The sequence below is a fragment of the Vidua chalybeata genome, chromosome 26 (assembly GCF_026979565.1).
Source record: "Vidua chalybeata isolate OUT-0048 chromosome 26, bVidCha1 merged haplotype, whole genome shotgun sequence".
Lineage (NCBI taxonomy): Eukaryota > Metazoa > Chordata > Aves > Passeriformes > Viduidae > Vidua > Vidua chalybeata.
Genome location: NC_071555.1, coordinates 157,990 through 171,241, shown reverse-complemented (window position 1 = coordinate 171,241; position 13,252 = coordinate 157,990). Strand labels below are relative to the sequence as shown.

General features: G+C 56.1%; 1 protein-coding gene across 1 annotated transcript in view; it reads right to left on the bottom strand.

Annotated features, from left to right (window-relative positions):
* Positions 1 to 13,252, bottom strand: part of ZNF385C (zinc finger protein 385C) — a 58,231-nt gene that overhangs the window by 44,602 nt on the left and 377 nt on the right. The gene's annotated exons all lie outside the window — the stretch shown is intronic.

The window sequence follows — 13,252 nt, the reverse complement described above, 5'->3', positions numbered from 1 at the left end:
AACCAGCTGCCCCCAGCCCTGACATATGCTCTGCTAATGCCGGAGTGAGGCACATTTTAGGATCAGTCCATAAACCATCCGTTGTCAGAGCAAGGATTACTGTGAGCCATCTCTCCTCAAGGGCTCTGGACTGCAGGCTGGCTCCTGGCACAGGGATCAGGGCACACACGGCTCAGACCATCCACAGCCCTCAGTTCTGAACCCCCAAATGCCCAGTTCTTACCCTCAGATGCTCTTAGGGTTCCCCTCAGCCCTGTTCCCACAGGCTGAAGGGCAGTGGGACATCTTGCAGCCTCCCGGGAGGGCAGGGAGCATCACACGGAGCACGGTGCCACTGCGCCTGTCCTCTCCTTTGCACATCAAGATCATTAACACCGCATTCAGGGCTGCGTGTCCCCTGAATCAGCAGATCCCAGCCCTGCTCCCGGGCAGCGAGGACAGCTGAAACCCAGCTGAAGGAGACACCATGGAGAGAACAATGCTGCTTCTCTGCAGTGGGGCAGGGAACGTGCCTGTCCTCTCTAGGAAGCAAAACCTGGGCAGTGCCACCTGCTCTCACTCCAGCAGGGGAAACAGCAGAGCAAACAGAGGCAGGGAGTGAGACATTCCGTCCCAGGGCTCGGCGTGAGCATGGCGCAGGGAGCAGTGGGAGAGGAAGGACTGAGGCTCCATGATTCATCACCCCCACTGGCCGTGCACCCCCAGCCTCTCTGCTGGAGAGAGGAGAACCTGACAAGATCACATCATCCTTCAGGATTCTTGTGGTCAGCACAAAAGTGAGGGCAGAGCCACGTCTCACGGAGCCACTGTGTTCTCTTGGGAAATAAAACACAGAGAAGCAGGTGAAGCACAGGGAGCCTCTGAGCCCTGGCATCACCTCCTGCTCCCCTTGCTGTTCGCCAAAACTGCCACAGGGAAGTTCTCAAACAAGATGGTTTTCCACAAGTGCAGGATCCAGAATGGGATCCAGGCCATCTCCTGGGGAGCTGCCACCCCCACTGCAGGCACCGACAGCTGGGTCAGCAGCGGTGCCACTGGACACACAACGCCACAAGCATCGGCACAAGCACTGTGGGGTGGCATTGCCAATCCCCTTCCCCCACCCACGTGTTCCCGTGGCAAAGGTGAGGACACCCACCACGAGCACTTACAGTGATGAGCAGGGTTCCAGCAGGTCCCACAGCAGAGGTGGGCACTCTCTTCCCTCCCAGCTCCCCTCACTCCCACATCTGCATCAGGAGCTTTTCAGGGCAGAAATTGGCTTTTAAGTGAATTTGTGGAGAGCTGCTGGCTAACAGGAGACCTCCAGCTTAAGCTGGAACTCTCAAAGGCTCCTCTATTACAAGGCAAATTAAATATTTGATAGTGCTAAGCAAGTGACATTTGCAGTCCGGTCACGCCAGGGGTATCAGATAGAGATATTTGCAACGGGATCTGTTTAAATCCATGTAGTGCTTTGGATCCGTCCATCAAAACAAGCCCAGAGCTTTATTAAAATCAATGTTATCAAACACCCTGCTGGGGGAGGCTCTGGAGCCCACGTGGTGGGGCTGAGGGGCAGCTGAGCCCTGCTGAGCTGTGAGGCTGCAGTACAGTACAGATTTGGAAGAGATTTTTCTTTAAAATTAAAGAGTAGCAAGAGACTTATCCCTACCTGCAGCTGTGGGAGGGAGATTTGCTGCAGCAGAAAAAAGGGAAAGCACTGACCCAGACCCATCTGGAACTTGTTTTCAATGAGAGATTTCTGATACCTGATACCAGGTCAGACATGCTCCCATCCCAGATCCATCAGACACACGTTCCAAAAACTGCCATGAAGTTGCTCAGTGTGACAAACACCCGATTCCCTTCCGCAGCTCAGCAAGGCTGCATGGAAACACACTTTGTCAATGTGCAACACAACTACTTTCCTAAAAAAGGGCTTGGAAACATAAAGGCTGAAAAGGACTTTCTGCATCTGTCACAGGAGATGTGACAAAGTGACACAGTGTCCAGGCACCTTGTTGACAGTGAATGCCCTTCACGGACAGATTTGGGGAAGATTTCCTTACCAGCACATGGCTCAGTCCCATCAGCTGTGGTGGGAGGGGAGGCTCCTGAGCACCAGGACTGCTCTGGGTCTGCTCTGGCAAAGATGGGTCCAGGGACAGCCGGACACCCCGACGTGGCTGAGGGGCCACCCCACGGCCAGCCCCATCTGCCCCAGTTCCATGGCACTTGCCATGGTGCTGAAGCTCCCAAACCTCCCAGCTGATGGGAAAAGTTTGCAAAAGCACCTCGAGCTGAAAGGCAGATGGCAAGTAAAAAGAACCCCGAATTTATTGTTTTCTCAGAATATAGAGTGGGAGGAAGGAAAATGGGACGACCCATGATTTTTTAATGCCTGCAGTTGGCAGCTCCATATTTAATGTGACAGCATCCCTTTAAGAAAAATATGTTCATACACAAGAAAGAAAATAAATTGGCAAAGCAATTTGCTTTCAAGCTAGGCTGACAATTCCCCACTCCGACGTTTTGCTGCAGCCTTGGGTGAGCCACAGTGGTCGGCACTCCATGCTGGGCAGGGATCATCTCAGAGGTTAAGGATGCTTTACTGGGTGACAAGCCCATCTGGGAGCAGTAATTTATCCCAGAGATGGTGCAAAGAGTGGAAGGAATAATTCATTGTGTGTGAGGTGACAAGGAGACTGTGCTGTCATGTTACCATGCTGACAACTCCCCGACACAAACAGAGATGCTCATTACAGAGCCTGAACCCACATGATCAAAGGGGCTTCTGCATTTGGGGTAAGAAGGGAGAAAAAAGACAGGAAGAAAGGAAAAGAAGAGCTAAATCAAAGCCTTGTTACCATTTCTTATGAAAGAAACTTGTGAGAAATGCTCTTTGCAGAGCAATTAGTCACCAGGATCTGAGGCAAGCAGGACCCACTGCTGCTGCCCTGGGGTTGGGGAGGAGCTCCCTGGTGTGCCATGGGGGGACAGGAAGGACCTGTCTGATGGTGGACAATGGCACCAGAGCTATCAGGAAGAGGCATCAGAAACCAGGTTAAAACCATCCCTCACATCTGCATTCCCTCAGCTGAGGGTTGGGGGTCCCCAGAATGACGCTGCACGCCCAGCACCTGAGTGACAGTCCCTGCTGACAGTGGCAGCTCTGAAGTCAAGCCCCTAAAGCCTTGAGCTTGGTGATGGTGGTGCCACACCCAGGGGCGGCACAAAATCCCTGAGCCCCCCGAGGTGCTGCTGGGGGGTCCCCAAGAGTGATGGGGGTGCAAGGGTCCTGTCCAGAACCATGCTGCAGGAGCATTGGCCTTCAGCCTCAGTTCACACCTTGAAACCCTAACTTGTCTGTGAACACTAGGATGCCAGAGCTGACAGGCAGGGAAATGAGATGGGACAGATGATAATGAATTGCCCACATCCCTCAGTGTCTCCTGAATGTGGAGTAATGAAGTTATACACTGCTCACTGGCTAGAGGACAGAAGAAGAGTTTCAGAGCTCGGGTTTAATCAGTTCAGTGACAAACACGGCCTGGATTCATTCCCTCCTCTCACCACAGTTTGGTTTCTCCACTCTTCTCCCAGCTCCCGGCTCCTGCCAGCCCCAGGACTCACTGCCTTGCTCCTGCAGCACTGGGATGAAGCTGCTGGAACCCAGTTGCTGCAGTGTGAGAATCCTGTGCTGTGCTGGAGGTCACCGGTGTCAGGAGAGAAGCACGTGTATCCAATTAGACTGGGAAACCTCTGCTCCCAGAAGGGCAGAGGGCAGCGAGTGTTGGCTGGACGTGCAGGTGGCAGCTGGAGTATTTATTTGGGCAGCACCACTGACGTTATTTAACGAGCTCGGGTGGGTCAGCGTTCCTGTTTGAAAGGAATTCCAAACTGGACTAATGAAAAGTTACTTGTCTCCCTGCCAGGAGACAGCCCCACTCCTGCTCCCTCCTGCTCACTGGCGCTGAGCAGCAGAGCTCTCCCTACTCCCTCTCTGCTCACCTGCCTCCCACACGTGCATGACACTGCCACTGCTGTCAACGCAGCGGCTGCCACGCTGTCACCAGAGGGTACCTGGCACAGGGGGCAGAGCAGAGCCGGGCTGGGCATGGCTCACATCGACTGCACATTTGACCAGTGAGCAGCGCGGGGCCACGGCCGGGGCAGAGGCTGGTCCGTCCTTAGGGCGTTCCCAGGGTGAAGCCCGGCAGCTGCTGCTCCTCCAGCTGCGCTCCGTGCTGCCCGCCAGCAAATTCCAGGCAATGGGAAACATCGTGGCGAGGCAGCCCAGGCAGAGGGGCTGCTGACAAGTCCGTCTCTTGCCACGCAAAGCAGCCCATCTGTGCCAAGGGTCCGAGCGTGTCCCTGCGTGGGCATAGTGCCAGGTCGCCGCCAGGATGCGAGAGGCAGCCAAGGCACGGCCCTACGAGCTGCCTCGGGGCTGCACCGGGGCCGGGATCCCAACGGGAAGCCCCGCAGTCGCCAGCCCATTGCCAAGGCTCCCAGCTCCCGGGGGCGGGCGGGGGACAGCGGCGAGAGGCTCAGCGCCACTGAAGCTGGCGAGAGGTGGAGGCGTTGCTGTTATGAAAACATGCGAGGGCTGTGTCTGAAAACATTGTGAGGAGCCAGCTCCATAAATAGGCCCTTTATGGCTCTTCCCTGTGCTCAGACAGGCTCTTTCACACACACTTGGCTCCGGCACGGCGGGTTACACGCCTAAAACAGCCCGGTGCCGGGTGGGGGACGCTGGAGAGCACCGGCAGACGGGACACTGAGGCACAGAGCCCCCCGGCTCAGCCCACCACACCTGAGGAGGGGGTGCCACCCCCGCACCAGCACCCGCGGAGCAGCAGCCCGTGTCCCTCGGCAGGAGCTGCGATGCCCGTGGGAGGACAGAGCCCAGGACAGCCACCCGGGCTGTCACGGGGCACGGCGGCAGCTGTTCCGATGCCGCCACCTCCGCGCGCAGCACGCCCCGGCGCCGCAGCACACGGCCACGATTTATCAGTGGATTCATCAGGGAGTTGTCATTAATTGAGCAGCTCCTGTGGCCGTGGAGCCCAATGGTCTGTCTGGTGTCAGAAGCTATGCGTGCAGCAGGAGCTCTCCACTGCTTTCGGCCACATCCGTTTAACGCGGTGACAGTTCAGTTTGTGCCCCCTCAGCAAACGTCCCCCGGTGTGGGAGCACTGGTGACTAAAGCAGCGGGTGAACGATTAGTGACTCAGCGCATAATTTTGCTCATTTTGTGCCTTTTTTTAGCGCGGGGCGGACAGAGCTCACACAGCAAACTCTCGCCAGGCACCGCCACCGCTCCCTCACGGCGTCCCAGCTCCAGGCACCCACCTGGGGCTGGGGACCTTCTAGCAGGCAAGTATTCTGTTTTATGTGGTTCTGCCATGGAAAACAGGGAGAAGAAGCTGGAAAAGACTGCCATGGGCTTTGGCTTGTTCTTCATTCTCCCTTTTATTGTTTCCTTTCTGACCTGGGAAAAGGCAAGGGGAGCGCTCCAGCCGCGGGGAGCTGGGCGGCCCCGGCAGTCCCGGCTGCGCAGCTCACACCGCCCTGGCGCTGGCCCGGCAGCTGCCTTGATCAAGAGCAAAGCACTGAGCTCTCGTCTTGTCGGTAACTAATGTCTGCAAACACCAGGTGCCGAATTAAGAAGCTCTTTGAGCTGGAATTGTGCTGTAACCCCAGCGCTGGGGTGAACGCTGCCAGAGGAACCTCTGCCCGGACCACCTGCATCAGCCCGAGGACCAATGGCTGCATCCTGCAGGCTGGGAACAGTTACAGGGATGTGCCAGCAATTTCCTCTCATCCTTACAGACAGGGCAGCCACAGCATGGCAGGCGTACTAGTGCAGAAACCCGACCTGTGAGAGCAGGTCCAGCCCTGGACTCCGTGTCCGGCAACGCTGACCTGGCTGTCGGCATGTCCGCACCTCCAGGTGATCCGTGCAGGAGTGGAGAACGAGGTCAATGTCCTTGGCACTGCCACCGCACCTGGACGGATCCCCCTCCATCCAGGGGGGTGAGCTGAGCCACTCACAGGTTCCTCCATGCCATCCCTTGGCACGGATCTGTGCAGTCACACAACCGGTGTGACCAACACAACCAGTGCCAGGTGCCAGCCACTCCCATCTCCCACGGGCAGCTGCTGCTGATGCTGGCAAGTGGTCACCCAGTGCCACCAAACTCTCTCGTGGGGTCAGAGCGACACAGCCCCAAAGCAGTGTCAGGGGTGGCAGCCTTAGCCACCGCGGAGGACAGCGAATTGTCACCTCCCTAAAGCAGCTTTGTCTTTGCTTTCTCTTTAATGATTTCCCAGCTGCTTCCCCATTTCAGCCGATAATGGGACTTCACTCTCTATCTGGGTCTGAGAGGCGCTTGCCTTGTTCAGGCTGGAGAAAATCAATTCCCCTCTCACTCAAGTCTTTGCAAGACAGATGAACTGAAGATCGTGCCTGCCTGAGCAAAATATTTATTCAGTCTGGGAACAGATTTACTTTTGAACCTTCTATAAATAAAGCCGAGGGCCCCCATTTAATCCCTTACCAGAAGACCTAATTTTATTTGTTTTATGTTTTAAAGAATTCTCCCTTTTCCAACATCTTGTCAGCAGGTGAAGAAAGGCAGGATTTTTGGCACACAGCTTGGCAGTGGGCACAGCCAGCAGTGCTGGGCAGCCAGTGCCTGATCCCACAGCAGGATGGGGCTTGGTGGTGAGAGGGTGAGAGCCCTGCGCTGCTGGGTCTGGGTTCTGCAAGGTTTCCTGCTCTCTGTTACTGATTTACACCCATCAAAGCTCTGCTGGAGCCAGGGCAGGCAGGGCGAGGCCAAATCCTCCACAGAGGTGTCTTTGTGACCCTGCCTGCCCTGCCCACATGAGGATCCCTGTGCTGGGGGCAGAGTCGCTGTCCCAGCAGGGGCATTCACAACCCTCTGCAGCCCCTCAAGACCTGAGACCACCTTCCAACAGACCCATCCCCCCATCTGCATGAGCCACCCGGGATCGGTCACGCTTTGCTCCACCCACAGCCAAAACAGGCTTGCTGTGCGAAGGGGGAGCTGTTTATCGGTGATACAGCAGGGAGTTCACCACCAAGCAGTGCCTCTCCCCAGGGACCCTGCCTGGGACCACAGCATCACACCACCCTGACCCTCCAGGGATCCTGCATCCTGCCCTACCTGCATTATCTGTCACTCCCATAGCCAGCCGTCCCTCAGCGGGGGCTGCAGAGGGGTTAGGTTCCCACCACTGGCAGGAGAAGGAAAAGCTCCTAGGCCAGCTGGGGGTGGGTGGGCAGTGGGGAGCTGCTCCTGGGGCGCTCAGGGGCATCCTGGCACCTGCCAGCATCTTGCTGCCACACACGTTCTTGCCAGAGGGTTGCCCAAGTCCTTAGGAGAAGTGCTTCCAAGGACAAACTGAAAAGCTTTCTCAACACCAAGCAGATGCCAAGAGCCAGCAGGTGCTGGAGCTGGTTTTCTGCCACCAGAACCCACCTTGGCACTTCCCTGGGCCAGAGCCCCATGCCCGTGGGAGCAGCACTGGCACTGCAGCAGTGCTGGGAGCAGGCCAGCACTGGAGGTGCAGGTGGCTGCCAGGTGTCTCTAAACCCCTTTGTCTCATCCTCTGCCTAAGTCAGCATCAGCCAGTCCCCATCCTGTCCCAAGATTCTGGCACTGCTTTGTGCCTTCCAGTGGTAATGGAGCACACAAGTCATCATCTCCCTCCACATCTGGCTAGGAAGGCGAGATTCTGGCACAGGTGTGAACCCTGCAGTGCCATTCCCAGGTCCCTCCTCAAGCTCTGCAGCAGCTCCTGGCCAGGAGTGAACTCCTGCACAGACCCAGGATGGGCAGACCCCAGCCTGGACAAGGGAATTGCTATTTTCCCATCTGGCATATCCCCAGCCCTTGGAAGACTCCTCCAAAGGTACAGTGTGCTCTACACCACAACTGGCTCACTTATTTGACACACTTATTAAATTGTTATTGCACCTGTTGGCTAATTACCTCCTCTGCAAACCAGAGGGCACATAAATTTGACATTGACCTGTGCAAACCTGCAGCACTAAAGATGATGGCCGGGTCTGGGGGGCTCAGTGGGGTTTAGAGAAGTGGGGGACTGGAAACATGGCTCTGTGGAAGTGTCCCCCCCTGCTGTTGCCCCATTTCCCAGCAAGGTGGGGAGTGGGGAGCCCAGGAGTCACGGTGAACCCCCTGCATCACACGCCTGGGGTGCCAGCACTGCCCTTCCTGCACCCTCCGCCTTCCTGAGCACAGATTAATCTGGGAGAGCTTTAATCCGCTAAAGCCCTTTCGTAACAGCCCTCAAAAATAAGCCTGGAGAGTTCCTAATACTTCTTGAAAATTTGGAGTTGGGATATTTATAGGCTCTGGCCTTGCGTGAGACGAAGCACACCCAGCACTGGGCGGGAGGGCTCTGAGGTGGAGGAACCTGCCCCGGGGGGAGCCGCTGCCCCACCCCAGCTCTACCCCCCAGCTCGGCCAGCAGCAGCTCTGTGCCCACTCCCAGTCTCCTGCTGGCTCCATAACAAGCTTCCCTTGTTTGGGATTTTTAATGTTTTTTTTTTTTTTTTTTTTCCTACAAGCGTTCCAGGCTCCTCAGAAGAGCCTCTAGCCCAGCTCACAGACCGGCTCTGTGCCTTCAGCCCTTCAAACGAATGCAGAGCAGCAGCGCTTCCGACCAAGACAAACAGCAGTGACGCCACATCCCCTGGGCACGTGGCCGAGGAGGCCAAGGGCAGCAAATCACACACGGTAACAGAGAAAGTTTGAAAAAAAAAAAAAAACCCCAAGCCCCCCAAAATTTGCCAGAAATAACCCACATCCACAAAAAACAGGAGGTTAGGGTCCTGCTCTGCTGGTTTCCAATCACCACCAGTGGTGGCCATTGGCATATCTGCCACATTGGTCCTGGGACATCCAGGGCAGCATCACAGTGGCACCAATAAGAGCTAAGTGGCAATTGGCAAGAGGCAAGTCATTGGTTCCACGTCTCTCCTGCTTCAACAGATAAAGGGGAAAATGTCCTCCAAAAAGCTCTTAGATCTTTGCCATGTGGTTTTACAAAGATGTGACCAAAGATGTCCCCAGGGCAGTGGCTGCAGAATTCTCCCAGTTCCAAGGCAGCAGAGCTCTCAGAGAACTGGGAGGTGATAGGAAGATGAAAACCCCCTATGATCTTACAGAGGCAAAACCCACCCCAGTTCCTTCATCCCCCTGATGCAGAGCAAGAGCCAGTGGCCAGATGTCAGAAGCAGAAATACTCAAAGTGGAGACAGAGTGGCATCAGCCTGATTCCCAACAGAGGCCCCAGCTCATCCCCTGACTGGTGAGCACCAGGGAGAGGAGTGAGCAAAGCTGGCACAACGCCGCCAGGATCAAACCTGTTGGCCAGAGGAATCCAGAACCTCACCAAAGGAAGCAGCAGGGATGCCCAGTTCCCTCAGCACCCTGAGCCCAGGGTCCAGCAGCTGGAGCAGCTCCTGACTCCAGGCAGGAGGCCTCCAGGCACAGATTAGGACTTCACCTCAAAATGTTTCCTTTGCAATTTCCCAGTGATCTTTCTTATCAACTAATTAAAAAATTTCCATAATTAGGCCAGGGAAAATCACGACTCGGGAACGTTCCCATTTCAAAGCAGCACAGATCAGTTCAGTATCAAGGGCTCAGAGCCCTCAACAGAGCCAGGTTCCCCCAGAACCCTCCCCCATGACCAGGACTCCTCCTGGGCCCACCCCTGCAGGGCCCCATGCCCCAAGCCCATCACCAGCCCCTGTCCCTGGCACCCTGCCGGGAATTCATCCTGGGGAAAAGGCTGTTTACACTGCAGGGGGAAAAGTGGTGGGTTTTATTAAAAAAAAAATGACCATAAAGGGCCCTCTGACAGCAAGAGTTTCTCTGTGCCTTCAGCCCCTGTGAAGTCAGGAGTGCTTGGGAAACACCCACTCTGCCCCACAGACATGCAGAGCGAAGTTCTCCCCAGCCTGGTGTGCCTGTGCCAGCCCTGCTGCCATGGCCAGGGTGCAGCCAGGCTGGGCACACGGGCATCCTGATGCCTCTGAAACACCAACCCCTGCATCAGGGGAGCACTGGGGAAGCTCCTGTGGGAGCTGGGGCATCCCGTGCTCGCGGGGTGGCTCATGGCTCCTAAATCTGCAGGTTCCCTTTGATGACTGGCAAGTAAATTGTTGTGTTTCTAAGAGAAATGGAGCAGTTGTTACACTGCAGCTGCAGCCTGGGTTTCCTTGAGAGCACAGACATAATTCCTGACAGGGGCTTTCTGACACAGAAATTATGGCGCTATTTTGGAGGCAATCTTAGAACATCATACTAAGAAACAGCCTTTGTACATCACAATATCGTTGCTAAATTGACAAATAGACCCTCATGGGCTTCATTATTCTGCTCTGGGAGCACATTTTTGCATTTTTATCATCCCTAGAAATGATTAAAGAGCTGCAGAACTGAGGGCTCTGGCTTTGGAACACTCAAACTCCAGTCCCGATTGAGCTGAGGAGAAGCAGTTGGAAGGGCTGCAGGGCTCGGAAAGGGAATTTTTGCCCTTCTAATGTGTAAGTCTGGCACGTTTTGGAGACTGCCCAGTGCTTCCAGGGCAGGTTTCCTTTTAGCCCTGGAAATTTACCAGTGTAAAGCGATGTGACTGACATATCCAGTGCTGGATTGGGAACATCCGTGCAAAGGTCCTTGTTCAGTCAATAGCAAACCTGTGTTGTGCACTCGTAGAAATACATCGATCTCCCCAGAAACATTAGAGAAAAGCCAAACAAGAGGAAGATCCCCAGAAATATAACAAATAAGAGCCCAGAGACCAGGGTTCCTTTACGAGCCGATGTCTGAGGATGCTGGGGCAATGCTCAAGGAGTATTTTTGGGTTGGAATGGCTGTAGATGGCCACAGCCAGGTGAGCTCCTGGTGCCGCTCTGCTGGGCCACAGCATCGCTCCAGGCTCTGCACATTTCTGCCAGCCCATGGGGATGAACAGCAGGCAGGTGCAGGCAGAATGATCTGGGGCAGCTCTGTCCATGTCCCTGTCCATGTCCCCACTGGCACTTTGACAGCAGCCTTGTCCTGGGATAGCTGGGAACGCTAGGCAGAACACGAGCCCCCATAAACAGCGCAGAGAATGTCAGCCAGGCAGGGGGGGGGGATGGGATGGGATGGGATGGGATGGGATGGGATGGGATGGGATGGGATGGGATGGGATGGGATGGCTGCTCTGAGCCCACTGGCAGTGCACACTCCAGCAGGATGGTACCTCCTCACCTGAGCAGCCGGACCCCAACCTACCATGGCCAGGACATGCAGTCCTCCACAGTCCAGCACTGAGGTCCAAGCCCTGAAGCCAGTGAGGCACCAGCCCCCAAAAATATTTCTTACTCTTGGGACTATTAAACCAGCCTCCTGAATTCTCCATTCAGAGCCTGCTGCTCTGTCAGAGTCGAGCAGCACTTGGGCAGCGAGACCAGCTACTCTGGAGCCCCAGCCAAGCACGATGGGAGCTCAGGGATGGGAGCTCAGGGATGGGAGCTCAGGGATAGGAACTCAGGGATAGGAACTCAGGGGTGCCAGCTCAGGGATGGGAGCTCAGGGATGCTCATGTACAAGACTTGCAGCAGGAAGTCACAGCCTGGCATGACGTCACAGCCCTGCTAACGCAGAGCCTGGCTCTGTGCATTCACAGACAGAGCCACATCCAGGGTCACACCAGCCTTTTTTTCCAATGCACGTGGCAGATTATAGAACAAGCATGAAATCCACAGCACACGGTATCATCACCCTGCCCTGAGCTCTGCATATGGCAGGAGAGTTTCTGGTTAACAGAATCACACTGGCAGCTACCAAGGGACCAGCACAGCTCCTCCATCCCCACGGAGCCCTTCCACCCAAGTGACAAACATCATTCAGCAAAGCCTCTGGGCTGGATGCTCCATTGGAAAACACCTGCAGTCACTTTAAAAAAAGTCAGTGGTGGTGGATTTGGATGGTGGTGGCTGAAGAAACTCCCAGCCAGGCTGGCTCCAGGACAGAGCCTCATTTATCCACAGGCTGTCACACACAGTGGCACTGCCCATTGGTGCTATTTTCAGGCACCGTGCCCCACATGCAGACACAGCAGCTCACAAACATCTCCACTCCCCAGTCAGACATCCCAGGTAAACAGGGGGTGAAGCCAATGTGTGCACAGTGCTGAGCAGGACAGGACCAGCTACTGCCTGACATTTTCACCCAAAATTCGTCCCTGTGGGGCAGAGGTGTTGCCATACTTCGTGGGACCCACAGACACATCCAGCCCTCGCAGGGGCAGCTCCAGCAGCAAAGTGCCAGTGAGCTGATCCCTGCACACTGGTGAATGAACCTGGAAGCCCCTTACAGCCTCCAGGAGTGCAATTCCGGGCTCTAGACGCCTCACCTGCACACAGAATCATCTCTTCTATTTAAGCAGCACCTGCAAATTTTGCTCCGAAAACAATTCGCAGCCTCTTGTGCCGAGATGTTGTTTTCCCACACGCCCATTCAGCAGGATCGGCGCTCACCGCCCTGCCATGGCGCTGCCAAGGGCAGGCACGGGCACGTCCCTGTGCCGGGATCCGTGGGGTTTGCTCTGAGGCAGAGCAAGCCCCAGCCCTGCCCACCCCGATGCAAACTCCTTAAAAGCTTCCACCATAACTCACTGCTGCACTAAGTTAACAGCAAAGTCTGTTGGTGATGGCCAGGGGAGACCGGTCAGTCTGCTTCTGTCTCCACATTCCTGGACCAGGGGACCCCGCTGCTCGCACCCGGAGTCACAGCCAACAGAAAGCGCTTTTGTACAGTTCTCTGAAGGTCCTTTCCGTAAGAGCCAGAGCCTCGGCTCCATTCCCAGCACAACTCTCCGAGTCCCGATCCCATGGACGCATGCAGCCCCAGGCACCCTGCGAACAAGCCAGGGGACACGCAGGGTGTGCTGTGCACAGCGAGCAGCACAGCCGGGCCCAGAGGGGCCCAAGGACCGCTCCACCGCCCCCTGCCCCGGCTGGGCCGCACACCCCGACACCTGGGCCAACGCCGCTCACGGCCAGGCGCTGCCGCAGACCCCGGTCCAGCACACACCCGTGGGGGGCCCACGACGTGCACCCCACAGTGCGCGCACCCCGGCGGGGACGAGCCGGGGTTACCGGCACCCAGCGGGTCCCGCTCGGCGAGGGAACCTCAGCTCCGCGCCGGAGAGGGGC